Consider the following 27,546-nt stretch of genomic DNA (forward strand, 5'->3'; position numbering starts at 1 on the left):
TGTCTGTCTGTCTGTCTGTCCGTCTGTCCATGTTAATTTGGGTACAAACTACAGATCGCAATTTTCATCCGACCGTCTTGAAATTAGGAACTGGCATGTTTTTCTGCCTAGAGACGAAGCCTATTGAAATTGGAAAAAATCGGTTCAGATTTCGATATAGCTCCCATTATATGTTCGTCCGATTTACAGTTATACTGGAAAAAAATGGTCATTTGTTAACCGATTCTCTCGAAATTAAACAGGAAGGATTTTCCTACGACTCCTGACATTACGGTTGAATTTCAAAGAAATCGGTTCATATTTAGATATAGCTCCCCTATATATGTTCGTCCGATTTGCAGTAATAATGCAATAAAATGGTCATTTGTTAACTTATTCTCTCGAAATTTGGCAGGAAGGATTTTCTTGTGACTCTCTAAATTACAGGAGAATTTCATTGAAATCGGTTCAAATTAAGATATAGCTCTCATATACATATATAGCCCGATTTTCACTTCTAGAGCCACTGCAAGCGCATTTATTGCCGAATCTTTTCGAAACTTTGCACAACGCTTTCCTCGACGACGTTCACAATATCTATAAAGTTTAGTCGAAATCGGTTGATATTTAGATATAGCTCCCATATACATGTTCGTCCGATTTGAACTAATAATGCAATAAAATGGTCTTTTGTTAACCGATTCTATCGAAATTTGACAGGAGGGATTTTCTTATGACTCTCGACATTACCGGTGAATTTCGCAGAAATCGGTTCAGATTTAGATATAGCTGTCATATATGTATATCCCCAGATTTTCACTTCTAGAGCCACTGCAAGCGAAATTTTTTGATCAATCTTGCCAAAATTTTGCACAACGCCTTTCTCGACGACTTCCACAATATCTGTAAAGTTTAGTCGAAATCAGTTCATATTTAGATATAGCTCCCATATATATGTTCGTCCGATTTACACTAATAATGCAATAAAATGGTCATTTGTTATACGATTCTCTCGAAATTTGGCAGCAAGGATTTTCTTGTGACTCTCAATATTGCCGGAGAATTTCATTGTTATCGGTTCAGATTTAGATATAGCTGTCATATATGTATATCCACAGATTTTCACTTCTAGAGCCACTGCAAGCGCATTTTCGGATCTATCTTCCCAACATTTCGCACAACGCTTTTCCCGACGAGTACCACATTATCTGAGAAATTTGCTCGAAATAGGTTTAGAATTAGATATAGGTCCCACATATATGTTCGTAAAATTTTGGATAATTTGCAATAATGTTGTCATTTGTGAACCGCAGTTAATACAGTTTGAACATGCAAATGCAAATTTTGCCCATGAACATTCCACTAAGGAACAGGGGCAAACCTCTCACATATCGATGAGTGCAGTCCGATTCAAGTATAAACTCAATAATGAGGGGCCTCCTTTTTATAGCCGAGTCCGAACGGCGTGCCGCAGTGCGACATCTCTTTGGAGAGAAGTTTTACGTGGCATAGGATCTCACAAATGTTGTCTCACAAATGTTATTTGGGAGGGGAAAATCACCGCTGACAAATTTTTTTTGATGGTCTCACCAGGATTCGAACCCAGGTGTTCAACGTCATAGGCGGACATGCAAACCTCTGCGCTACGGTGGCCTCCAGTTTGCACAAATTTGCTCGAAATGTGATACGGATTGTTTAATAACCCATCTGAAAACATTCGCCAAGGTACATCAACATTGTTTCAGAATTAGACATAGCTCCCACTTTGTACCTATAGAGCAGGTGTAGGGTATTATAAGGTCGGCACAGCCCGACTTTTGCCTTTCCTCACTGCTTTTTAATTTAGGAATTCCGTGCTACTTACAAAATCCTTAATTACTTTCTTTGCCACTCCCCTATGTTAGTTTATATCTGGTATTGTGTCCCCACCCCAAGTGCCGGTATCTGTTAGACTCGAATGCCGGGCAATGACAAAGAAAATGCTCCAACGTCATCTCATCATCTTCCTCGCATGCCCTACACATGCTATCACTTGCAGCACCGATTTTACATAAGTGAGCTCGAAGTGCTATGTGTCCCGTTATGATACCAATGGCTATATTGACCTCCTTCTTACTTCCATCAATAATAGCCTCGTATTCTCACGATCTGGATTCCCCCATAGGATTTTCGCCGTCTTACCGACCATTTCGCTGTTCCACAATGTTGCATGCGCATTCGTCGCCCACTCCCTTAACTCGGACTGCGTTGACCCGAAAGGCTTCGGGTTAACTAAGTTTATTGACGGCAGTCCTCTGGCCTTCACCGCCAATTCATCCGCCCTTTCATTCCCTCTTACTTCCTTATGGCCCGGCACACAAACCATGCGGATTTTGCCATCCTCAAAGAAGGCGTTAATCACCTTGTTGCACTGTAAGACTGTTCGTGACCTTACCGTCCTGGTTGATATTGCCCTTATGGCAATTTTACTCTCTGTAAAGATGTTCACACTCGACGTTCTCGCATAATCACCACTCCACTTCATGCACTCCGTGATCGCCCGGTTCTCCGCCTGCAGTCTAAAACAGATCTCCGTCTCTGGGTTCTCAATGTAGACCCCCATACCCACTCTGTCCCCGAGCTTTGATCCATCCGTGGGTTTCCCTATCGTCGCCGTATTATAGTCAGGCAGTCTAAAACAGATCTCCGTGTCTGGGTTCTCAATGTAGAACCCCATGTCCACTCTGTCATCGAGCTTTGATCCACCCGTGAGACATGATCTTCCAGATGGCAATACTAGGGCCAAAACTGTGCCGCTGGTAGCAGTGCCTCGCACTCGACCATAAGGTTCATCTCAGGTGTCCGATTGAGAAACTCTTACCTTCCTTCTAGGTTCCCTATTATACCGCGATGGTATGAGCTGCTCCCAACCTCAATCGATTCTCCCATCGTCTTAAGTCTCGTAACCGCAGTGGCTGTCTCACACTTAATTTGTATGTCAATGGGTCGGATATCTAGATAAGTCTCCAGTGCCCCAGTGGGCCTGGTCCTCATCGCTCCGCCTATGCCAAGACAATATGTTCTCTGAACCTGTTGTATGGTCCTTATGTTGCACTTTTTCTCCATAGCAGTCCACCAAACTACTTCTTTGCTGGGCGACTTCTTTGCTGGAGTTTCTTCATCCATTCTGACAACATGACCTGGTCAATGCAGCCGTTGTATTTTGATGCGTGTAACTATGCTATCGTCGTCATACAGCTTATACAGCTCGTGGTTCATACGTCGCCTATATTTTCCGTTAACGCAAACTGGTCCATATGTTTTACGAAGAATCTTTCTCTCAAATACTCCAGGCGTAAGTAAGTATTGGTCTAATCACGCTCCTGTAGAGCCAGTGGACTATGCTCGGATTCAGGCCCCATTTCGAGCCTACGCCCTGAATACGGTCCTGAATGTGACACTTCCAATTCAGTTTCCTGTCCAAGATCACACCTAACTATTGACCTTGTCATATATTGAAATCGTCTTATTGAGGAAACGTGGTGCGTTAAATTGGCCCACCATTGTCTTCCTCATGAACAGGCATATTTCATTCTTTCCTTGGTTGAGACCTTTGGGTCTAGCCCAGACATACGCGATATGCAAGACCCTTCAGGCCCTTCTGCATAGCTGATTCGGATTCTTACCCCTTAGAAGTATTACAACATCGTCTGCGTAGCATACGGGTTCAAATCCCTCCTCAGTGAGCATTCGTCATTAATGGTGGTCACCCAAAATAGTGGCGATAAAATGCCCCCCTGTGGCTTGCCTTGTGCCAATTTTTCCCCTATATTTATGTCATGGGACCTGCAATTTATCCACCTGTTCCTTAGCATATGGTTTATCTAGCCTCTAAGAACCGGGTCCACCCTGTACTGGTATAAGGATTGGATCAGTGTGTCGGTCTGCACATTTGTTAAAAGCCCCCTCGAAGTCACGGCATACCGCCAGGGTGTACGTTTTTGGCATCGAATCATTCTTCTGTTTTATGTTTTTTAACGCATATATTTCCAGCGAAAAATCTTAATACCATTTTGTGTCCATTCCTGTAGCAAGCCCCTATCACGTAATCACTTAGACTAAATCCCCTCTTTAAATTTTGATAAATTATTATCGAAACATAAATCCTCTCCACAAATTTCATTAGAATAACTCACCACCATAATGTATTTTAGCAGTAAATAAGCAAGACCATGAAACTCTAATATAATAAAGAATTTCTAAGAATCATACCTGTTGGCTATTTCGATGGTTGGATGACGTTGCATGCCATTTGTTATGGGCCATAAACATGAAAATCTCACAAATTCAACATTGCTTTTTAGACCTTTTTTTCGAACGGCTATTTCTTGAGGTTGTTTGATTTATTGGTTTTTAAGGGGTCACTTATGTTAAGCTCAATTTGCCAAAGCCAACCTGCAAATAAACAAAAGATACAAGTTAATATTGGCCCTTAATAGACAGACATTTTGGGTGGGTTTAAACAAAAAATAATTTTAAATACGATATGCTATGGCACACTCGTAAAAAAGCTTTCAGACATAACATATCTGATGTAAAATGTTATATGTCACTTTTCATTATTATTTTTATAAATTAATGCAAGCAGCATTTTTAAAAATGTATGCATGTATATTCCTTAACAAATCCAGGGACATGTGACATGTGTAGCTTTTTTTCTACCATCAAGTCAACGGCCATTAATTCAATGAAAGACGACAGTTTAAGCAGAAAATGCTAGAATGTTGCTCGTTTTTTTAGCAGTCGGCAAAGCCATTGTGCTATTGGCTTAGAGAAACTGGAAGTAAGAATGGCAAAAACGCCTTTGGGTTTTAAAATATCTTTAATATTCTCTTTAACGATAGCATTATATTTTATGACATAATAATGAAACCTCTAAAGGGAAATTGTTAAGGAAACCACTCACCTGCATTGCCTTATGAGTGAATGTTTAAATACGCTTCGCCATGGAATGAGAGGAAAAGAAACTACGTCATACCGCTTATGGCACCTCAAAATATTGATTGATATTATATGGGACAAAATTTCAGCCAAATCGGACAAAAATTGCGGCTTGTAACGATTCAAGAGGTAAAACTAGGAGATCGGTTTATATGGGAGCTATATCAGATTATAGACCGATTTGGACCGTACTACGCATATTTTTTTTTCATAACAAAACACTCCATGATCAATTACAGCAAAATCGGACACAAATTGCCGCTTGTAAGGTCTCAAGAAGTCAAATCGGAAGATCGGTTTATATGGGAGTGATATCAGGTTATAGACGGATTCGGACCGAGCTTAGCACACCAGTTGCAAGTCATAACCGAACACGACATGCACAAATTTCAGGCAGTTCGGACAAAAATTGTGGCCTCCAGGGGCTCAAGAAGTCAAATCTGGAGAACGGTCTATATGGGAGCCATATCAGGTTATATACCGATTCGGACCGTAATTAGCACAGTTGTTGTAAGTCATAACGGAAAACTATTGGGTTGCCCAAAAGTAATTGCGGATTTTTCATATAGTCGGCGTTGACAAATTTTTTCACAGCTTGTGACTCTGTAATTGCATTCTTTCTTCTGTCAGTTATCAGCTGTTACTTTTAGCTTGCTTTAGAAAAAAAGTGTAAAAAAAGTATATTTGATTAAAGTTCATTCTAAGTTTTATTAAAAATGCATTTATTTTCTTTTAAAAAATCCGCAATTACTTTTTGGGCAACCCAATATATCTAAATCTGAACCGATATGGTCCATTTGTAATCCCAAAAACCTACATATATATAAAGTATCTGCGCAGAAGTTATTAAACGCTTGGGTTCGAGTCCGGGCGAGACCATCAGAAAAAATTTTCAGCGGTGGTTTTCCCCCTTCTAATGCTGGCAACATTTGTGAGGTACTATGAACTTCTCTCCAGAGAGGTGTCACACTGTGTTACGCCGTTCGGACTCGGCTATAAAAAGGAGGCCCCTTATCATTGAGCTTAAAAACTTGAATCGGACTGTTCTTATTGATAAGTGAGAATTTTGCCACTGTTCCTTAGTGGAATTTTCATGGGCCAAATTTTTGCATATGCTAAAGAAATTATTACCCACGGATTTGAGCGGACATGGTCTGGCTGGACCACAACATATATTTCGCAATTTATGGTACCCTCGACAGATTTAAAACATTTATTTAATTTTTTTCCCCTTAAAACAAAGTTAACTTGATTTAAAAGTATAGACTCAACCAAACTTTTAGCATATAATGCCAGGAATTATTCAATATTTTATAATATTTCGCCTTTAATTTACTTAAAACCCTTCACTTTACTCATACATTAAGTTTCCTTTTCATAAAAATTCTTAATGAATTGTAGGGAAGCAATAAAGTCAAAATTGATCTGGCCAGACTTATTTGCGCTTCCTAGGGTTAAACCAGTGCATATATTTAACTAAGTTGCGCAGTGTTGCGTATACGCAACGTCATGTTATCCATCACACGTATACGGCCCGGTGTACTGCTGCGTGTACATGTACATACATGTACATGTAAAAAGGCTTTAAGTTTAGCCGGGCCTTACTATGGATACAAACCACCTCGGTTATATATGTAAGCCACGTTTCGTCATAAAGCATTGAAAAATGCATGATTTATGCCCTATAGCAGATATTGTGATATTGGTCCGATTTGGACAAAATTCGACACAGATATTGAGTGGTCTAATAAGTACAAGTCATTGTTCAATCCATATCCAAATGTAGACTGATCTGAACCATTTACGACACGGATGTCGAAAAGCCTAACATAAGTCAGTGTGTCAAATTTCAGCGAAATCGGATTATAAATGTGCCTTTTATGGGGCCAAGACTTTAAATCGAGAGATCGGTCTATATGACAGCTATATCCAAATCTGGACCGACCTTGACCAAATTGAAAAAAAGGATGTATAGGGCCTACCACAACTCACTGTCTCAAATTTCGGCGATATCGGACAATAAATGCACATTTTATATGCTCAAAATCTTAAATCGAGAGATCGGTCTATATGACAGCAACATGTAAATCTCGATCGATCTAAGACAAATTGAAGAAGGACGTCGAAGGGCTTTACACAACTCACTGTCCCAAATTTCGGCGACATCGGATAATAAATGTGCCTTTTATGGGCGCAAGGCCTTAAATCGAGAGATCGGTCTATATGACAGCTAAAACCAAATTTGGACCGATCTGGGTCAAATTGAAGAAGGATGTTGAAGGGCCTAACACAACTTACTGTCCCAAATTTCGAGGAAATCGGACAATAAATGCGCCTTTTATGGACCAAAATTTTAAATCGAGAAATCGACCTATATGGCAGCTATATCCAAATCTGGACCGATCTTGACCAACATGGGGACTATCTCAAGATATAGTCTGATATACGCCGAAAATACTTCGAACTTAACCTGCTTATAGACCAAAAAAAAAAAAGAATCTGTGAAAAGTTTCAGCTCAATATCGCTATTTTTAAAGACTGTAGCGTGCTTTCAACAGACAGACAGACAGACAGGCGGGCGGACATGGCTAGATCGTGTTAGATTTTTTCGGTGATCTAGAATACATATACTTTATATGAACGCAAATGGATATTTCGATGTGTTACAAACGGAATGACAGCATGAATATACCCCCATTCTATGGCGGGGGGGGGATACAAAATTATTTCATACCACCTATCTAAGTAAGGGCTGCAAAAAACTCTTCTACAAGGGCATTGTACGATTGGGACGTCTATAAGGCAGAGCCAAAAAAAAAAACAAAGGCGACATGGAAGGGGCTTAGAACAAATCCTGGGTGGAATCCTGCAGCCTAGTGCAGTATACATCTAAAGCCTTTAGGCTAAGGCACACGATTGGAACGTCTTTAATGCTGAGCTAAGGAAATAAAAGGGCGACCAAGAAAGGGCTAAGAACAAAACTTGAGTAGAATTCTGCAGCTTCGTGGAGGATACATCTGAGCACTCTAGGTTAAGGAAGATTCATACAGAAATCAGAGAATGTACGAACAATGTCTAGTGCGGAAACACTATAACTGCTCGTTGATACTCATTTCCCGGGAAACTCTTCAACGAACAACGTGGCGCCAGAAGAGGTCGTCCCTGGTATGCATTCGTCGGAGGTTCTTAGGGAAATTGTGTCTTAGCCGAAAATCCTTTGGGCGTCAAGAAGTTTCGATTCCTTTATGTCGCTAGGCTCTGATGATATATCTCCGGTTAAATTGCAAGCTGTGTCCGATGGACTGGCTTCTTAGCTAAGGGAGATATAATCTGATTGCATCAGAAAGTCGAATATACCTTTAGAATGAAGGGCCACAAAGTTCATTTTTATTCCAAAAGCAGTAAAATCTTACCACACGAAGACGAAAGATTTTCGTCTACTTTCATTTCATGATGGAAAAATATACCAGCCAAAAACGAGTCGAAATTATTAAAATTTACTACCGAAATTCGGAGTCAGTGGCCTCTACGTTAAGAGCGCTACGTTGCTGGCTTGTTGGCATAGACGTGACGTAGCTCCAAAGGAAATAGTCTAACAATGTCAAATCGCACGACCCAGGCGGCCATTCGACTGGACCATTTCGAGATAATACGTTCTCCAAACTTGGTTTCCAACAAACAGATTGTGACATTCACTGTGTGGATTGTGGCGCCGTCCTGTTGGAACTACATGTCCTTAAAGTTCATATCATCCAATTGGGGCCAAAAATATTCCTTTATAATTGAACAATAGCAATTTCCATTCACAGTAACGTGCCGGTCTTGATCATCACGGAAGAACTATGGCCCAATCACGACGCCAGCCCATAAACCACACCAAACCGATTTTTTTTTTTTTTTTTTTTGGGATGCAATGATGATTCATAGAGTAAGTGTGGATTTCTGTCTGACCAATAACGCATATTTTGCTTATTGACGAAGCCATTCAGCAAGAAATGAGCCTCATCGAGGCCACTGACTTCAAATCTCGGTAGTAAATTTTAATAACATCGACTCGCTGTTAGCTCGTATATCTTTCCACCATGAAATGGCAAATTTTACTGAAGAGAAATGTTAAAAAGGCAGCAAAAAATATGGCGTCGTTTGCTGTCTCTGAGGGTCTACTTTTTAGCGTCCTTAAAAAATACCCTCCCCTTTATAGGGACGGAAATGGATATTGCAATGTCTTGCAAATGGAATGAAAAAATAAATATACCCCCATCGGTGGTGGTTATAAAAATGGAGGGCAGGGGTTTCTCTATCTGTAAAACAAAAGTGTTTCTTTCATAACATGGGCGGTCTAATGTACTCTGAAAAATTCTCTGAATTAGCGTCTGGAGTCATTTAACGCATATCTTTTTGTTCGATTTCCAAGGAGGGCAGGTAAAGTTCGGACTGGCCAATATTAAAATAATTTTACTTGCTTTCTAATTATTTTTTCTAGAGAAAATGTTGGTCTTGAAACCGAATGTTCAGCATTACGGTGAATCCATTTTCTGAGTTGTGGTCTGTCCGCACTAAATGCGGACTTATCATCATTTTAAATCGAATCTTAAAATACCAAATTTTTTACGTGGTGGAGAATCTAGTCATTCCGTTTGCAACACCTCGAAATATTGATCTAAGACCCCATAAAGTATATATATTCTGGATCGTCTCGACAATCTGTGTCGAACTAGCCATGTTCGTCCGTCCGTCCGTCTGTCGAAATTACGATAGCGGTGTAACGCGTAAACGTAGCCGCTTGAAATTTTGCACAGATACTTAATATTGATGTAGGTCGTTGGGGATTGCAAATGGGCCATATAAGTTTAGATATGGATATAGCTCCCTTATAAACCGATCTCCCGATTTGACTTCTTGAGCTCCTGGAAGCCTCAATTTTCAACCGATTTGGCTAAAACTTTGCATGCGGTGTTCTGTTACGACTTCCAACAAAGGTGCCAAGTGCGGTCCAAATCGGGTTATAACCTGATTTGGCTCCCATATAAACCGATCTTCCGATTTGACTTCTGGAGCCCCTGGTAGCCTCAATTTTCATTCGATTTTACTGAAATTTTGCAAATAGTGTTATGTTATGACTTACAAAAACTTTAAACAACTGTGCCAAGTGCAGTCTGAATCGGTCTATAACCTGATATAGCTCCCATATTTTAGCAGAATCCACGGTGTGTGTTCCCAAGATTCGGCCCGGCCGAACTTAGCACACTTTTACTTGTTTGTCTCTATATGTGTGGTCTAAAAACTCTGTGCAGATCATTTAAAATAACAAAACAACAACAAAACCAAACCAAACGAAAACACCAATAAAATATTTAAATTACAAAGCAAATAAAACAAAACTATTTTCATGAATATTAAAAACGTATAACACCAAACGATAGCAATAAATGATTGAAAAGAGCCAAAAACAAACGATGCATATAAACATTACCGAGGAAATGCAATCAATTGCAATGCATATGCCTTAACATCAATGGTATTTTTATCTACTGCAGGTTTGCTATGAAAAATAGAGTTCATGCCCACTTGGCTTCTTTTCCATTATGATGCATAACCAATAAAATCGAAAAAATGCAAGAGTCAACCCACATTTATTTTCTGGTATCCAGAAATTTTAAAAACAAGTAAAGCGTGCTATGTGCAGCCGGGCCGAATCTTATATACCCTCCACTATGGATCGCATTTGTCAAGTTCTTAGGCCGATAAGGATAAAAATATGTATGCCACTTTACCTATATCAAGCTATGAACCGATTGGCTGTTAGTTTGGCTGTTAAAGAACGACATAGAAGTCATTGTGCAAAATTTCAGCCAAATCGAATAAGAATTGCGCTCTATTGTGGCTCAAGAAGTGAAATCGGGAGTTCTATTTATATGGGAACCATATCAGGTTAGACCATACTTGACATCGTTTTTGGAATTCCAATTTAACCACTTCTTGCTAAATTTCGGACAAATTGGCTAATAATTGCATCCTCTAATATTAGCAAATTTTATCGAAAACAATGAAATTTTTTTAAATTATGAGGGGCAAAAACTTTTCTGGGGGTAATTAGCCCACCCCCTAGAGGCCTTTCTACACGCATAATCGCAGCTATTGTATATCAAAACATGGACCGTTATAGCCTATTTACAATCCCAACCGACTCACTCTAATACAAGATATTCGTAAAAAATTTCAAGCGCCTAGTTTTATTCCATCGAAAGTTAGAGTGATTTCGACAGACGGACGGACAGATGGACGGACATTGCAAAATCGACTCAGAATATCAAGATGATCAAGAATATATACACTTTGTTGGGTCATAGATCAGTATTTCGGTGAACTATAAACGCAATGACGAAATTAGTATACCCCCATCATATGGTGGAGGGTACTACACGTAAAATGTCATTAAATTCGGCCGATCTGAACCTTGTATACCCAAAGCATACATGTAAACTACCTTTCGTCATAATCTGGTAAAAAAATTCATTATTTATGCACCCATAGCAGGTATATCCAAATATGGTCCGATTTGGACCACATTCGGCACGGACATTGAGTGGTATAATAAATACAAGTCATTGTCCAATTTTGCTTCAATATTGATCTTTTTTGGAAGTTATATGCAATAATAGACCCATCTGAACTATATAGAGGACACGGACGTCGATAAGACTAACATTGATCACTGATTCAAATTTCAGCGAAATCGGATAGTAAATGCGCCTTTTAGGGGGCCAAGACCTTAAATCGAGATATCGCTCTATTTGGCAGCTATATCCAAAAATCCGCAATTACTTTTTGGGCAACCCAATAGACTGAACTGACCCATCTTCAAGAAGGACATCGAGGGCCCTAACACAACTTACTGTTCTAAATTTCGGCGAAAACGGACAAAAATGTGGCCTTTATGAGCCCAAGATCCTAAATCGAGATATCAGACAATATGGCAGCCATAAGCGTAGAAAAGCATCTTGGGGGGAGGGGGCTCAGCAACCCCTAAGAAAAGTTTTAGCAACCCTCCCTCCAAGAATTTTAAGAATGTCATTATTTTCGGCAAAAATTGCTTATTTTATACCAGAAAGCTGAACTGGCTTCGCTAAGGATGCCAGCTACATACAAATTTGGCCCAACTTAACTCACTGTTCCAAATTTCAGCGAAATCGGATAACAAATGCGCCTTTTATGAGCCCAAGATCTAAAATGGAGAGATTGGTCTATATGGCAGCTATATCCAAATCTGGACCGATCTGGGCCACACAGAAGAAGGATGTCGAGCGCCCTAACACAACTCACTGTCTCAAGTCTCAGCAAAATCAGATAAAAATGTAACTTGTATGGGTCTAAGACCTTAAATCGGCAGATCGGACTATAAGGGGGCTATATCGATATAGAACATCTTTCGATAAAGAACATCTTCGAACTTAACCTACCAATTGGGAAAGAAGAACCTTTGTAAAGTTTCAGCTTAATATCTCTACATTTAAAGACTGTAGCGTGATTTTAATAGTCAGACAGACGGACGAACGAACGGATAGACGAACGGACAGACGGACGGACAGACGGACGGACAGACGGACGGACAGACGGATGGATGGACAGACGGACGGACGAACGGACGGACGGACGGACAGACGGACAGACACAGACGGACGGACAGACGGGCGGACGGACAGACGGGCGGACGGACAGACGGGCGGACGGACAGACGGGCGGACGGACAGACGGGCGGACGGACGGACAGACGGGCGGACGGACGGACAGACGGGCGGACGGACAGACGGGCGGACGAACAGACGGATGGATGGACAGACGGACGGACGAACGGACGGACGGACGGACGAACGGACGGACGGACGGACGGACGGACGGACAGACACAGACGGACGGACAGACGGGCGGACGGACGGACAGACGGACGGATAGACGGACGGACAGACCGACGGACGGACGGACGGACAGGTGCACGGACAGACGGACGGTCAGGCGGACGGACAGACGGACGGACAAACAGACGGACGGACAGACGGAGGCACGGATAGACGGACGGACATGCCTAGATCATCTTAGATTTGTACGACTGTACAGAGTCCTGCCAGGATTTAGGAATTGTTTTGGATCAAAACCACGAATGGATTTAGAACCAGAAGTAGCCGTTCTTAAAGCTATATCTGGCTATAGACCGATTTGGACCGTGCTTATCCCAGCTGTTGGAAGTTATAAGAGAACACTATATGCAAAATTTCAGCAAAATCGGATGAAAATTTAGGCTTCCAGGGGCTCACGAATTCAACTCGGGAGTTCGGTTTATATGGGAACTATATCAAGTTCTTGACCAACTTAGACCGTACTTGGCACAGTTGTTGAAAGTCATATCAGAACGATATGTGCAAAATTTCAGCCAAATCGGACAAAAATTGCGGCCTGTAAGGGCTCAAAAAATCAAATCGGGAGATCGGTTTATATGGGAGCTATATTAGGTTATAGACCGATTTGGACCGTACATGGCACAGTTAGTAAGTCATAACAGAATACTACTTGCAAAATTTCAGCTAAATCGGACAAAAATTGCGGCTTCCAGGAACTCAAAAAGTCACATCGGGAGATCGGTCTATATGGGAGCTATATCCAATTCTGAACCGATATAGCCCATTTCAATCCCTATCGACCTACATCAATACCTTGTATCTGTGCAAAATCACAAGCGGCTAGCGTAGCGCGTTCGACCGCTGTCGTGATTTCGACAGACGGATGCACGGAAGGACGGACGGATATGGCTTGATCAGCTCAGAATGTCGAGACAATCAAGAAACTATATACCTTGTGGGGAACTAGATCAATATTTCGAGATGTTACAAACGGAATGACTGGATTATTGTACCAGCATCCTATGGTGGTGCGTATAACAATTGCTGTATTAAGTACAGATTGACACGATCGGTTACCATATTCAATTTTTTTACTTCACTTAAAGTTCTCACTTAAAACACACAGATACCGTGTATCCGTTTATTCTTCATCCTTCTTCTTTCTCTTTTCTCCTTTTTTTCTTATTCATTCGATATCGATTAGCGATGTCCTCTTCCATATGGACTTCACACTATCCTTCAACAACCACGATCAAGAATATATTTACTTTACGGGGTCTTAGATAAATATTCCGATGTATTACAAAAGGAATGACGAAATTAGTATACCCACTCCCTATGGAGGAGGGTACAAAAAGTGTTATAACAGAGGAAATGGATTCAACAATCATATGAGTGAAACCACTTTGATGATTTTCCCAGCAATATTTTTTTTAAATTTTACTTCCAAAGCTACATTCAATGTCATGATTTTAACAGGGGCTGTCGCTTGAAAAATGCATTTTTTTCTCTTGATACTTCAGTGAATTATATGCTACTTTTTCAATATTTTTCTTAAAAACATAGAATAGAATTCAGTTAAATGGCTAAAGAAAAAACTGCATTTTTCGTGCAACAGCCCTATGTTAAAATCATGACATTTAATGTAACAAAAATTAAAAAAAAAAAAATGTTGCTGGGACAGCCCTATCTTAAAATCATGACATTTAATTAAGCTTTGGAAGTAAACGTTAAAAAAAAATATTGCTGGGTTATTAGTTGGAAATCAATTTTGTGGAATTTATTATTGAGTTGACGTAGAGATAAGATAAATGCTAAAAATATTTAAAAAAAAATAGAATAGAAAAACTAAATGATTTAAATAGAATCTAAATAAAGTAAAAAAAAGTAACAGCATTTTGTTCGGCCAGGCCGGATCTTATAAACCCTCCACAATGGATTGCATTTGATACGTTCTTGGAATAAAGTTTTTAAATACAAAGGAAAAATGTCAAGTATCAAGTAACCAATATGGACCATAGTTGCCACTGTAGCGCAGAGGTTAGCATGCTTACCTATGATGCTGAAGGCCTGATTTCGAATCCTAGCAGGAACATCAGAAAAATTTTAACCTCAACCTAATGGTGGCGCCATTTGCGAGGAACTTTGCCATGTAAAAACATCTCCCCAAAGAGGCACGCCGTACGGACTCGTCTATAAAAAGGAGGGCCCCTATCATTGAGCGTAAAATTTAATAGAACAGCACTCATTGATTTGTGAGAAGTTTGCTCCAGTTCCTTAACGGAATGTTCATGAGCAAATTTGCATTTGCATGGACCGTAGTTGTCATGAGTCATAAAATAATACCACTTTTAAAATTTCAACAAAATGGAGTAATTATTGCGTCTTAAGAAGACTAAGAAGTCAAATCGGGAGATCGATTCCTGTGGCAGCTATATCAGGTTGTAGACTGATTTGGGTCATACCTGGCACAGGTCATAAGAACACGCAACTTGCAAAATGCCGACTAAATCCGATAGGAAGTGCGCCCTATAGAAGAAACCAAATTAAAGATCAGTCTATATGGCAGCTATATCAGACTGACAAATATGGCTTAATCAACTTAAAATTTTAGGCCATTCAAAAATATATATACTTTTTTTGGGACTCAGATCAATATTTCGAAGAGTTACAAAAATATGTTACTCCAAACGGTTCTATGGTGTAGGGTATAAAAAATTAAGCAAGTTTAGGAAACTTTTGGAAGAAAGTCTGTAAAAAAAACCAACAAACAAGTTAAAAAAAAACGAAGAAGAAAAATGGATCCCCTCATGTTGACAGTCCTCGCTAACGTTTTAAGCACCATGATTTACATATCTGCACCTGGAATGTCCGCACTCTTTAAGGAGAGGGTGCACTGTACGCACTAGCGGTAATAACGAAGAAATACAAGGGACATTACTGCCACACGGGAAGAGCTCCCTAACAACAGCGAGTGGTGTTGTTAGGGAGCTGCCATGAGAGGAGGCATGAATTTGGCTGTGTATTTGTGGTAAGTCGGAGAATAAAACGCCTTGTCTCCATGTTTACTTCGGTGGATGAGAGACAAGTCATAATCCGCATAAAGGCCAAATTCTTCAACATCAGCCGTATTTGCGCCCATGCCCCGACGCACAGTGGGAGGAAGTCGAAAAATAACTAGTAAAAAATATGCAGTGAGAGAACGGGTAGAGATATCTCTTTGAAATTTGAAATGGTTTAAAGAGCTGAGGTGTTAACGAGATCGTGTGCAAAAAAACCCTAGGTTGTGCGGGCGCCTTTTGCCAGGCCCCAAAATTCGTCACCCCGGTATTTCGAAAAATTGTTCGGGCTGCCAAATCTACATCTGCTAATTGCAAATTTTGCCCATGAACATTCCACTAAGGAACACGGGCAAACTTCTCACATATCAATGAGTGCAGTCCAATCCAAGTTTAAGCTCAATGATAAGCGGCCTCCTTTTTATAGCCAAGTCCGAACGGCTTGCCACAGTGCGATACCTCTTTGGGTAGAAGTTTAACATGGCATAGCACCTCACAAATGTTGCCAGCATTAGAAGGGGAAATCCACCGCTGAAAATTTTCTCTGTTGGTCTCGCCAGAATTCGGACCCAGGCGTTCAGCGTCATAGGCGGACATGGTAACCTCTGGGCTACGATGGCCTCCTCATCTCTATCTATGGCCTGATTTAAAATTTTTTACAGTATAGTGCTCTATAATCCGTACAAAAGTAATACATGTTTAAAGCTAGGATGTAGAAACTTTTTGCAGTGGGGCTGCTTGAAAGGGATAAAGAACTTTGGAATCAGCGATGTGCGATTTTAAAAATTTGAGGGCAAAAAAATTTTGTCAACAAATTTTAAATTTTGGAACACCCTTAGCATCTACATTTAGTCGTCCTTAAAACATTTAAAAGAAAACAACACCTACAGGAGGCAAAAAAAAGTTATGAAAGAAAAAAGTAAAAGCGTGCTAAGTTCGGCCATAGTAGAAGTCATTTGGTAATATTTCAGTCCCTTCGGATGAGAATTGCGCCTTGTAGGGGATCAAGATAATCGGGATAATAATCATAATCGGGAGATCGGTTTATACCACACCATATTGGACACGTATGCTGAAGGTCATGGGGGAAGCCGTTGTACAAAATTTCAGCCAAATCGGATTAGAATTGCGCCATCTAGAGGCTTAAGAAGTCAAGATCCAAGATCGGTTTATATGACAGCTATATCAGGTTATGGACCAAACCTTCTAAGCGCAGTGGTTGGAAGTTATAACAAAATACTTCGTGTAACATTTCAGCTTAATCGGATTACAATTGCGCCCTCTAGTGGCTCAAAAAGTCAAGATCCAAGATAGGTTTATATGGCAGCTATATCAAAACATGGATTTATTTGGCCCCTTTACAAACCCAACCGACCTACATATTTTTCGCGAGCGTCTAGAAAGAGAATATGACCACTGTCCCACCCATGGTATTAAAATCGTTATGGGCGATTTTAATGCGAAAATAGGGAAAGAAAATATCTTTGGCCCTACACGAAGAAACTTTCGATAACGAATTGCGTCTGATAGACTTCGCTGCGGCAAGGAACATGGTAGGTATCAGCAACAGATTCCAACATCGAAGAATTCACACGCTCATATGGCTGTTACCCGATCAGAACCCGAGAAACTATTGGGTTACCCAAAAAGTAATTGCGGATTTTTCATATAGTCGGCGTTGACAGATTTTTTCACAGCTTGTGACTCTGTAATTGCATTCTTTCTTCTGTCAGTTATCAGCTGTTACTTTTAGCTTGCTTTAGAAAAAAAGTGTAAAAAAAGTATGTTTGATTAAAGTTCATTCTAAGTTTTATTAAAAATGCATTTACTTTCTTTTAAAAAATCCGCAATTACTTTTTGGGCAACCAATAAATAGACAACGTTGTGATAGATGGAAGGCATTCAACAAGCGTGTTAAATGTACGACGATCCGAGGGGCAAACATCGACTCGGACCATCACCTTGCTACAGCAAAGGTTTGCAATCGTCTTGGGTGGCGCGAAAAGTACGATTTAAAACTGCACGGAAGCTGAACATTGAAAAGCTGCAAACACAACAGATGACAACGGCATACTCTACTCGACTGACCCAACTGCTTGATGGAAGCACTCCTTCTTGCATTGATATAGCGCCGCAATGACAATCCATTGCCCACCCCATGGAAAATGCAGCGAAATCCGTACTTTGGTACCGGAAGCCTTTCCCAAAGAAACCAGGGTCCGACCAAGAGTGTCGAAATACTACTGAAGTCAAAAATGCGACGTACAGGTCAGGATTTCATCCAGTAGCAACGCCAGACTAAGGAGAGGTATGGGAAAGAAGAGGGATATGAAAAGACGTGAATGTGAGTGAATTGAGATGTACATGAGTCAGAATGAAGTGTGGAAATTCGTTCAAAGAATTAAACATCAAACCGATGGCTTTGGTGCAGGCACATCCTCTTGCAGAGACAAAGAAGGAAATCTGACAAATAACACAGACAGTGTGCTGGGGATATGAAAGAACATTTTACGCAACTGCTAATGTTCGACGATGGCGAAGAGGATACCACAGAACCAATCACTGATGATGATATAGAATGTTTACCAAAGAAGCGGTGACCCGACTGAAGACCAACAGGAGCCACCGGGTTTCCCGCTGAACTATTCAAGACTGAAGGCGACACTCTGATAAGGCGTATGCATCAGCTTGTCAGCGCGATTTGGCTAGCAGAATGCATACCAGATGATTGGAACCTCAGTATACTATGTCTCCTACACAAAAAAGTAGGCAAGACGGAATGTGCCAACTACAGAGGAATAACTCTCCTCCCCATCGTCCCAAATTTCGGCGACATCGGACAATAAATGGGCCTTTTGTAGGCCCAAAACTTTAAATTGAGAAATCGGTCTATATGGCAGCTATATTCCAATCTGGACCGATCTGAGCCAAATTGGAGAAGAATGTCGAAGGGCCTAACACAACGCACTGTCCCAAATTTCGGCGACATCGGACAATAAATGGGCTTTGATGGGCCCAAAACCTTAAATCGAAAGATCGGTCTATATGGCAACTATATGCAAATCTTGATCGAGCTAGGCCAAATTGCAGATATATGTGGAGGGGCTTAACTTAACTCACTGTCCCAAATTTCGGCGACATCGGACGTTTCTCGTGCTTTTATGAGCTTGGGCTCATAAAAGGCGCATTTATTGAGCTATATGGAAGCTATATCCAAATCTGGACCGATCTGAGCCAAATTGCAGAAAGATGTCGACTGGCCTTACACAACGCACTGTCCTAAATTTAAGCAAAATCGGATAATAAATGTGTCTTTTTTGGGCCTAAGACCCTAAATCGGCGGATCGGTATATATGACAGCTATAACCAAATCTAGACCGATCTGGGCCAAATTGAAGAAAGATGTCGACTGGCCTAACACAACTCACTATCCTAAATTTCAGCAAAATCGGATAATAAATGTGGCTTTTATGGGCCTAAGATCCTCGATCGGCGGATCGGTATATATGGGGACTATAGCAAGATATAGTCCGTTATAGCCCATCTTCGAACTTAACCTGCTTATGGACAAAAAAAAGAATCTTTCCAAAGTTTCAGCTAAATATCTCTATTTTTAAAGACAGTAGCGTAATGGACAGACGGACAGACAGACGGTCGGACAGACGGTCGGACAGACAGACGGACAGACAGACGGACAGACAGAGGGACGGACGGCGGACAGACAGACAGACAGACAGACAGACAGACGGACGGACTGACGGACGGACAGACGGACAGACAGACAGACGGACGGACAAACAGACGGACGGACATGGCTAGATCGTCTTAGATTTTTACGCTGATCAAGAATATATATATGTTATAGGGTCGGAAATGGATATTTCGATGTGATGCAAACGGTATGACAAAATGAATATACCCCCATCCTCCGGTGGTGGCTATAAAAATGTACCAAATTTTTGGCTTGTGGACATTTTGTAGGTTTGGCCGGGTTTGGTAAGATTTTTCTTAAATTTTGGTAGGAATTTATTTGCTTGGGTGGCAACACTGGTCGTGGGTATTCAAAAATTCTGCTAGGGCTTGACCCTGTTTGCTACGTTAATGTTAGTACTACCCCACGAAATGTGGTGAGAGTTTGCATCGCGCTATATAAGCACATCATATTCCGTCTGCTTTGCCTTTCTCACCAGCCATTACAATTCCAAATTGGGTGGCGGTGGCGGTGTAGGGGAGTCGAAAGCAGATACAGTGATGCTAGATAAGCTTCACCGTTTCCCTGTCTCACCACAGTTATATCCAACATTGAAAACTCTGAGAAAAAGATATAATTTAAATCCTTAGGACAAATAACGCAGGTCCTCGAACGGGTTTCCGTGTTTGCATAGAACAATTGGTAGTTTATATGGTTCAGTTTAGAAATATTGTTCCGGTTCGTCCATGGCTACTGAATTAAGGCAATATGAATCTTGTCCTTGGTAATTTTCTCTATCAGATCAAGTGTAGCCCTCTCGCTCCCATGGAAGTTTATCTACATTAAATAAAACTTTAACATAAAAATTAATTTTCTCCAAGTGTACCTAAATAGTCTCAGCACATATTTCACACACTTTATTGAATTTTCCATTAATTTTATATATGCAAACATATCACTAAATCCTCTACCTGCGTAGGTTTATTATTTGGTATTGAAACCATTTGCATTTATATTTGCACGTGCGCCTCAGAGACTAACGCCTCCATCATCAGACAATTTCATGCCAGACATTCCCTACGAGCATTGAGATGAAATTAGCATAAATATTTATCGAATCAACAAATGCAGCCAAATCAATATTCTCAACGCAGACTTTGAGAGAGAATTTGCTTAGGCTTTAACAACAGACCTTCGAAAACGAGTTAATGCCTGAAAATTAAATCGCAAACGTAAGCACATTGATGTGAATATCAGCAAATTACCATTTTGATTGATAGGATGAAGATTTTTTATTTTTATTGTAGAAAAAATAAATAAAATTCCTTAATGTAATTCAAATAAAACGCATTTTCAAGGCAATGCAAATTTCATAATGATTTTATTAAAGTCTGCGATTTGCATATTAATAACATATCTGACGCTTACTTCAATGCGCTGCCATTAGAAATTGGAATAATTTTGCTGGTGTGCCTGCATAGTATGTGGATGGTTTTAAGAAAATCTGTAAAAATCAATTTTTATTACATTTCTGCATCATAGTTATCATCATTATCCTAGACTTTTAGAAAAATCAATTCGTTTGGAAACTAAAGTCAAAAAACTTTTAAGTTTGCTACTCTGTCTAGGTCATCCAGGCAAAACTAAAAATTTATTTTCTTTTCCCAAAACTCCTATCTTATAGTAAAATGACCACATCGAAGCATATCTTTGTTCTATATAACAAGTAAGAGCGTGCTAAGTTCGGCCGGGCCGAATCTTATATACCCTCCACCATGGATCGCATTTTTCGAGTTCTTTGCGCGGTATCTCTTTTTAGTCAAACATAGAATATTGAATAAGAACTGATATGCTATTGGAGCAATATCAAGTAATAGTCCGATTCGGACCATAAATGAATGCTGAACATTGAAGAAGTCATTGTGTAATATTTCAGTTCATTCGGATAATAATTGCGCCTTGTAGGGTTTCAAGAAGCAAAATCGGGAGATAGGTTTATATGGGAGCTTTATCAAGCTATTAATCGATTCAGACCATATTAAACACATATGCTAAAGGTCATTAGAGAAGCTGTTGAACAAATTTTCTGCCAAATCGGATGAGAAATGCGCCCTCTAGAGGCTCAATAAGTCAAAATCCCCTATCGGTTTATATAGCAGCTATATCAGGTTATGTACCGATTTGCGCCATACTTAGCACAGTTATTGAAAGTCATAACAAAACACATCATGCTAAATTTCAGCCAAATTGCATGAACATTGATCGCTCTATTGCCTCAAGAAGTCAAGATCCAAGATCGGTTTATATGACAGCTATACAGGATTATGAACCGATTTGCATCATACTTAACACAGTTATTAAAAGTGATGCCAAAACACTACGAGCAAAATTTCAGTCAAATCGGACGAGAATTGCGCCCGCTGGAGGCCCAAGTAGTCAAGACCCAAGATCGGTTTATATGGCAGCTATACAAGATTATGAACCGATTTGAACCATACTAAGCACAATTGTTGGAAGTGACACCAAAACACTACGAGCAAAATTTCTGCCAAATCAGATAAAAATTGCGCCCTCTAGAGGCTCAAGAAGTCAAGACCCAAGATCGGTTTATATGGCAGCTATTTGAAAACATGGACCGATTTGGCCCATTTGCAATCCCATCCGACCTACACTTATAAAAGGTATTTCTGCAAAATTTCAAGCGGCTAGCTATACTCCTTCGAAAGTTAGCGTGCTTTCGACAGACATATGGACGTTTTCCCTCAGGAACAGGCTTCTGATAACAACAAACTTGGACCTTACAGGGTTGAGTCACAGGCCATTGGCTTTCGCCCACGTGCTGACTCTTGACAGATCACGTATGTTCTCGGCAATCTCATCCCTCGGACTGCCGATATATATCTGTACATCGTCAGCGTACATATGTACCTCTCAATAAGACAATTGATTCGCCAAGTTGTTACTGAATAATGAAAAGAGGGCCCAGAATTGATCCCTGAGGAACACCTTTTAAAACAAGCAGAGGCGACGATATAGAAGACTTATTACTGACGGACTAAGTGCGGTGTGACAGGTACGACAAAATAAGACGAATGGAGGTAGACGAAGGAATGATACACAGTGTCAAATGCCTTAGAATGGTCAAGAAGAACAAGGAGATTTATCTTGTCATTCTCCAAATTGACCCTGATCCTCTCAGTGACCTCTGCCAAGGCAGTTACCCAACTGTGGTTAGGACGAAACCCGCACTGTCTCACATATAACAAAGAGTTCTCGTTGACAAAAGACGACATTTGCAGCAATTACAGTGTGAAATGCCTTGGAATGGTCAAGAAGAACAAGGAAATGTATCTTGTCATTCTCCAAATTGACCCGGATCCTCTCAGTGACCTCTGCTAAGGCAGTTACGCAGCTGTGGTCAGGACGAAATTCGGACTGTCTCACACATAACAAAGAGTTCTCGTTGACAAAAGACGACATTTGCAAATACAGCTATTTCTCAAAGACATTTGACTAGTAACAAAGAATCGCAATTGGTCTATATTCCTAGAAATTCGAAGACAGTGGGATGACCTTGGCATGCTTCCACACTAATGGAAAATAACTCGTGGTCAAAATCCTATTGAAAACATGGGTTACATGAGGAAAAATAAGGTGCAGCAAGAGTCTTACAAATCTAGGATCAATGCCATCAGATCCGACAGCGTTAGACTTTACAGTCGCGACACACTCAAGGACATCGGCGGGACCGGAGTCGTCATCGAGAGAGGCGGAGATATTGAAGCCATAGAAATTGGGATCAACTGGGATTTGTTGGACATTAACAAAGGCATCGTTAAGCCCCTTGATGTCCAAGTTTGTTGAACATCTATTAGTATCTTTCCCAATTCCTATGTCTCGAATAATCTTCCAAGTTCTCTTGGAGCCTATTGCAGAAGTAATCCGACAGCGTTAGACTTTACAGTCGCGACACACTCAAGGACATCGGCGGGACCAATACAGCTGAAACCAAAACCCAGAGTCGTCATCGAGAGAGGGGGAGATATTGAAGCCATAGAAATTGGAATCAACTGGGATCTGTGGGCTATTAACAAAGGCATCGTTAAGCCCATTGATGTTCAAGTTTGTTGAACATCTATTAGTATCTTTCCCAATGCCTATGTCTCGAATAACCTTCCAAGTTCTCTTGGAGCCTATTGCAGAAGTAAAGCGTTTGAAATATTGGGTTGCCAAAAAGTAATTGGGGATTTTTCATATAGTCGGCGTTGACAAATTTTTTCACAGCTTGTGACTCTGTAATTGCATTCTTTCTTCTGTCAGTTATCAGCTGTTACTTTTAGCTTGCTTTAGAAAAAAAGTGTAAAAAAAATATATTTGATTAAAGTTCATTCTAAGTTTTATTAAAAATGCATTTACTTTCTTTTAAAAAATCCGCAATTACTTTTTGGGCAACCCAATAGTAGTCTTTCTTCGCTATCTTAATCAACTTATTGACGTGGTCTCTTGCTGAGCGAAAGGCATCATGTAACTCAGGTGTCCTCAAACGTCTCCACCACCTCTCGTGAATCGCCGAACGAATATCCGGGTAGAACCATGGTTTCGATCTGGAGGACACTTCTCTAGTCTTGAGTGGAACTGTCACGGATATTCCTCTGTAGAAAGTCAGTTTGTTCATCGATAGTTTCCATACGAAATATCAGATCCCAGTCGATAAGCACAGCATTCGAATCTCTATAGGAATAAGTTTCCCCAGTCCTGGTGAGCTAAAATTCATAACATAAAAAAATCAAGTCCTGGTTCGAAAAACATGAGGCTGACAGTTGGTCGTATAGGAGGACTTTAGAAGTGTCACTAACAAAGAACAGATCGAGAAGCGTGCTGGAGGATGCGGAAAAATACGTGGGAATTGTTGAATTGACAGGCAAAAGCCCCATGAGTTTCGCAATACTCCTACCCAATAGTAAAAGGGCCACATTGTAGCATATTGAAAATATACTTTAGAGTAATTAGAGCAGCTCCTACATTAATCTTTGTACTTAATTGTGACCCAGTATGTACTCAATCACAGGACTTTTATCAAAAGTGCCTCTCACTGCATTTGCATAATCATTTCTTAGAAATTGAAAATAAAATCCGATTTGCTACATTAACTCTAAATCCCTGGTTAATAAATGCATATTGTTTGCCATGTTTAAGTAGCCGTATTAAATGTTATGGGCATATTAAATGTTATGGCCATTCTAGCATTCTGAATGAATATTTCATAAATGCTGTGGCATGACATAAACAAAGAGCAAATTATTTATGCTTTAGGCAGTCCATTTAATTAATCCACTAACAATATTTGCCATAAAATGCAATTTGAGCACAATGTTATATCAACAGTTTGGTAAACATTGAATGTTATGCAAAACAGCAATGATTATAATCGTCTACTTTAAAATGGAAGCTGAACATTAACTCAGATTATTAGCAATTAGAGGTTATACAAACAAGGTCCTTAATGTGCATATAATGAAATCGTTTACAAATTTAAGATAATTCGACAAATATTCGGAGTTTAGTGAATTTAAAGCAATTTTGAAATATTTTAGAATATTTAATTTCTTTAAAGATACAAAAGGTACAGGTCTGAGAATAGCGAATGTGATTGAGGTGGTTACAGAATAGATTGGATTTCAAACAAGTAAGGCAAGGCAAAAGTTCGGATGGGTTGCCCAAAAAGTAATTGCATTTGGATTTTTCATATAGTCGGCGTTGACAAATTTTTTCAACGGCTTGTGACTCTGTAATTGCATTCTTTCTTCTGTCAGTTATCAGCTGTTACTTTTAGCTTGCTTTAAAAAAAGAGTGCCCGAAATTTTGTTTACATTTGTTTGTTTGGCCTCAATTTTAATATGGAGCCCACAAAGGAGCATTTTCGTCATATTTTACTTTATTATTTCCGTAAAGGAAAAAACGCGGAGCAGGTTGCTAAAAAGTTACGAGATGTGTATGGTGATAAAGCCTTAAAAGGAAGACAGTGTCAAAATTGGTTTCGCAAATTCCGTTCTGGAGATTTTTCACTTAAAGATGAGCCACGTTCAGGTCGGCCAAATGAAGTTGATGATGACCACATCATCATCGTCATGTAACTGAGCGTGAGATAGGAGAGAAGTTAAATATACCAAAATCAACCGTTCATTATCACATAAAAAGTCTTGGACTGGTGAAAAAGCTTGATATTTGGGTACCACATGTATTGAAAGAAATTCATTTAACAAACCGAATCAACGCTTGTGATATGCACCTTAAATGCAATGAATTCGATCCGTTTTTAAAACGAATCATAACTGGAGATGAAAAATGGATTGTTTACAACAATGTTAGTCGAAAACGATCATGGTCCAAGCATGGTGAACCAGCTCAAACCACTTCAAAGGCTGATATCCACCAAAAGAAGGTTATGCTGTCTGTTTGGTGGGATTGGAAGGGTGTGGTATATTTTGAGCTGCTTCCAAGGAACCAAACGATTAATTCGGATGTTTACTGTCAACAATTGGACAAACTGAATACAGCCATCAAGGAGAAGCGACCAGAATTGGTCAATCGTAAAGGTGTCATATTCCACCAGGACAACGCTAGACCGCACACATCTTTGGTCACTCGCCAAAAACTGAGTGAGCTTGGCTGGGAACTTTTGATGCATCCACCATATAGCCCTGACCTTGCACCATCAGACTACCATTTATTTCGATCTTTGCAGAACTCCTTAAATGGTAAAACTTTCGGCAATGATGAGGCTATAAAATGGCATTTGGTTCAGTTTTTTGCAGATAAAGGCCAGAAGTTCTATGAGCGTGGAATACTAAATTTGCCAGGAAGATGGCAAAATAGCAATTATATATTTGATTAAAGTTCATTCTAAGTTTTATTAAAAATGCATTTACTTTCTTTTAAAAAATCCGCAATAACTTTTTGGGCAACCATAACAAGCCAAATCTACTCCAAAAGTGTAAATACGGCATAAGGGAGGCCATCGTATCGCAGTGGTTAGCATGTCCGCCTATAACGATGAGCGCCTGGGTTTAAATCCTGGCGAGAATCTCAGAAAATTTTTTCAGCGGTGGTTATCCCCTCCTAATGCTGGCGATATTTGTGGGGCATTTTGCCATGCAATGATGTCTCCACAAAGTGGTGTCGCAATGCGGCACGCCGTTCGGGCTCGGTTTTAATAAGGAAACCCCCTTAATCATCGAGCTTCAACTTGAATCGGACAACACTCATTGGGGGAAGTTTGCTCTTGTTATACCCTCCACCATAGAACGGGGGTATACTATTGGGTTGCCCAAAAAGTAATTGCGGATTTTTCATATAGTCGGCGTTGACAAATTTTTTCACAGCTTGTGACTCTGTAATTGCATTCTTTCTTCTGTCAGTTATCAGCTGTTACTTTTAGCTTGCTTTAGAAAAAAGTGTAAAAAAAGTATATTTGATTAAAGTTCATTCTAAGTTTTTTTAAAAATGCATTTACTTTCTTTTAAAAAATCCGCAATTACTTTTTGGGCAACCCAATAATTTCGTCATTCTCTTTGTAATTCCTCGTAATCTTCGTCTAAGACCCCATAAAGTACATGTATTCTTGATCGACATGATATATGTCGATCAAGCCATGTCCGTCCGTCCGTCTGTCTGTCGAAAGCACTCTAACTTTCGAAGGAGTAAAGCTAGCCGCTTGAAATTTCACACAAAAAATTCTTATTAGTGTAAGTCGGTTGGGATTGTAAATGGGCTATATCGGTCTATGTTTTGATATAGCTGCCATATAAACCGATCTTGGATCTTGAATTCTTGAGCCTCTAGAGGGCGCAATTCTTGTCCGATTTGGTTGAAATTTGGCATGAAATGTTTTGGTATGGCTTCTAACATCTGTGTCAAGAATGGTGGAAATCGGTTCATAACC

At 40.0% G+C, this 27,546-nt stretch overlaps 1 protein-coding gene across 3 annotated transcripts in view; it reads right to left on the minus strand.

Annotated features, from left to right (window-relative positions):
• The window catches only part of LOC106081960 (uncharacterized), a 612,487-nt gene that overhangs the window by 181,193 nt on the left and 403,748 nt on the right, over positions 1-27,546 (minus strand). For all 3 annotated transcript variants that reach the window (XR_009398108.1, XM_059367731.1, XM_059367730.1), the window contains one exon: positions 4,231-4,413. The gene's annotated coding sequence lies outside the window, so the exon portion shown is untranslated. The remainder of the gene's footprint in view (positions 1-4,230; positions 4,414-27,546) is intronic.

Source organism: Stomoxys calcitrans, chromosome 4, assembly GCF_963082655.1.
Source record: "Stomoxys calcitrans chromosome 4, idStoCalc2.1, whole genome shotgun sequence".
Lineage (NCBI taxonomy): Eukaryota > Metazoa > Arthropoda > Insecta > Diptera > Muscidae > Stomoxys > Stomoxys calcitrans.